This window comes from Prionailurus bengalensis, chromosome B1 (assembly GCF_016509475.1).
Source record: "Prionailurus bengalensis isolate Pbe53 chromosome B1, Fcat_Pben_1.1_paternal_pri, whole genome shotgun sequence".
NCBI lineage: Eukaryota > Metazoa > Chordata > Mammalia > Carnivora > Felidae > Prionailurus > Prionailurus bengalensis.
This window is the reverse complement of record NC_057344.1, coordinates 28024353-28027054: the sequence shown is the minus strand read 5'-3', so window position 1 is coordinate 28027054 and position 2702 is coordinate 28024353.

Genomic DNA, 2702 nt, shown 5'->3' with positions numbered 1-2702 from the left:
AGGGAGACACAGAATCGGAAACAGGCTCCAGGCTCGGAGCCATCAGCCCAGAGCCCAACGCAGGGCTCGAACTCACGGACCGCGAGATCGTGACCTGGCTGAAGTCGGACGCTTAACCGACTGCGCCACCCAGGCGCCCCTGAAAAGCTGGATTTTAATCCTCTCTCCATTGAGTGAGAGACGGACTTAATGACTTGCTTCTAAGTAGAAGTGATGGTATGCAACTCTAGAGACAAGGTCCTTCCTCACCTGGATCTGAAGGAAGCTGAGGGAAACTGGCTGCCATTTCATGGATACCCACCAGCCCTATGGCAAGGCTCACGTGCTCCATCTTGTAAGTGGACCATCCAGCCCCAGTCAAGTCTTCAGATGACTGCAGGTCTGACTGACTGGCTGAGAAACATCATGAGGCACACTGAGCCAGAAGCACCAGTTAAAGTACTCCTAGATTTGACCTGCAGAAAGCATGTAAGATATGTTCACTGGATCTCGTTGCTACATCTCAAGGTAACTTTCTACATAGCATAAGTAAGTATTATAGTGTGTATTCATGGATGAGTAAGACAGCAGTGTAGAGTACCCTTTCTGGACCTGATACTGTCCAACTGGTGAAAATCTATCATCCTGACCCAACAGCTATCACCACATTGCAGTAAGATGCTGTGATAAGATGGTTTCTTTCTTCTCTCTGCCCAACTGCTACCATTTTTGTCACAAGCTTGTCAGGGTTTGTCCTACCATTAGCATAATTGCCTAGAATGTCTGTGATGAAGCTGGAGTGCAGTCTCAGTGAGAGAGACTATTAGAGAAAGTGGCAACCTGGCTATGGAGAAGCCCCAAAGAGCGAAGTTTCATAATACATTGTCCAGGCTTTGGTTCTTTGTCCTAAAGGATCAGAAACTGTGTTTTATCAGAATATTCAGAATTCATAGACTAAATGGACAGACTTGGGGCCCGAACTATACAAATTAAATTCACATGAGACTAATGTATAACTCAGAAAGCTTCTCTCAATTTGCCACGTGTAGGGGTGCCTGGATGGCTCAGTTAAGCATCCGATGCGATTTCAGCTCAGGTCATAATCTCATAGTTCGTGAATTGGAGCCCCACCTCCAATTCAGGCTCTTTGCTGACAGTGCGGACCCTGCTTGGGATTCTCTCTTTTCCTCTCTCTCTACTCCTCCTCCATTTGTGTGTGCACTCTCTCTCTCAAAATAAATAAACTTAAAAAAAAAAAAATTTTGCTATGTGTTGAATGGAATTCTGGTGCTCTGAGCCAGAGTTCTTCCCTTTCTTGAATGATAGCTTGGAGGTCATATTAGCAAATCGGAAGATGGTTCAGTTAAGCTTGTAATTAGAGCCCAAAGCTGTGAGTCTCAGGCATGTTCTTCTCAAGCCATGGCAAGTCTTGATAAACTGATACTAGCTGAACAAGAGAACACTTCCGGTCACTAAACTGCTCACATGTCTTGGGTTCAGTACCTCCCTTCCAGGGAGAACACTGTATGTACACAGTCATATTTTGCTTCTCCAAACTCTTGACAAATTGACCATTTCTGATCATATTTTCTTTCCTCAAATGAGATAATATCACTTAAAAACCACAGAGTACCTAGGAAACAGAGGCTTACCTTCCCACAAAATGACTTAATTAGTTTAACTCTCTGGGGGTATCTTATTACCGAGTCCTTGGGAAATGTCTCACTGTTGCTTTCACATATTACCTGTACAGTTAGGAACAGAGGACATTTATTAGCATGTCAGAGCTTGTCCAGAGATAATATTTTAAAACTGGCATAGCCTACATGAAAGCAGTTTTGTAATTTTTTATCTTTCATCTAGAAAAATTTTCCATGATCAACAAAATCCTAAGTTGAGACCACCAGGGGTGGAAAAATGAATAAATCGGTTATCAAAAATAGGGCATTTATGTGATGTTATTTTCCTTTTTTCAATCCACCATATGCGGTAGTATAGTTTTCTAACTTGAGTCATGAGTATTCTTACCAAAATTTAACCATTTGAATTTGGAACAAAGGCTAATTTGCACCTGTTCCATTTCAGAACTTCAAAAATAGTTTTTAGTATACAATTATTTAATTTCAATAGGAAATATTTTGGTATTTAATGTCTTAATATTAACCAACAGCTACTGACTCAGAAAAAAGTATGTTCCATCAAATGTACACATTTGAATTATTAAAAAAAAAACTTAGGATTACAAAATCCTCAATATGTTGCCATTAAGTAACTAAGATAAATAATATGTAATTAAGATAAATAATAATAAGATCAACAGTCATTGGTAATGTGCCAAAGTAATTTCATAAATTTATAAATATATCAAAATCTCTTTTAGTTTTATTATCCTCAGAAACTCAGGACTACTCAAGGGCCATTTACTTGTCATTTCCATCAGAGATCATTCTTACTGATTTTGTTTGTATGCTACAGAATACATCTTTTTCTAATACCTGTTTTACTAAAATGAAAATAGATTTTTTTTCTTGGAAATAAGATGAAGTCAAATTAGTTCAACAGCTGCTGAAATTTCACCTGAAATATCAAACCGCTCCAAAGTAACAAAAGGAAAAGATAAACACATTAGCTTTAATATGGCTAGTACACAGTAAAAATTAAAAGAGCTATTTTAGCGAAGTTAACACAAGTAGAAAACTTGATCAAAGTATGTTCACTGAAAG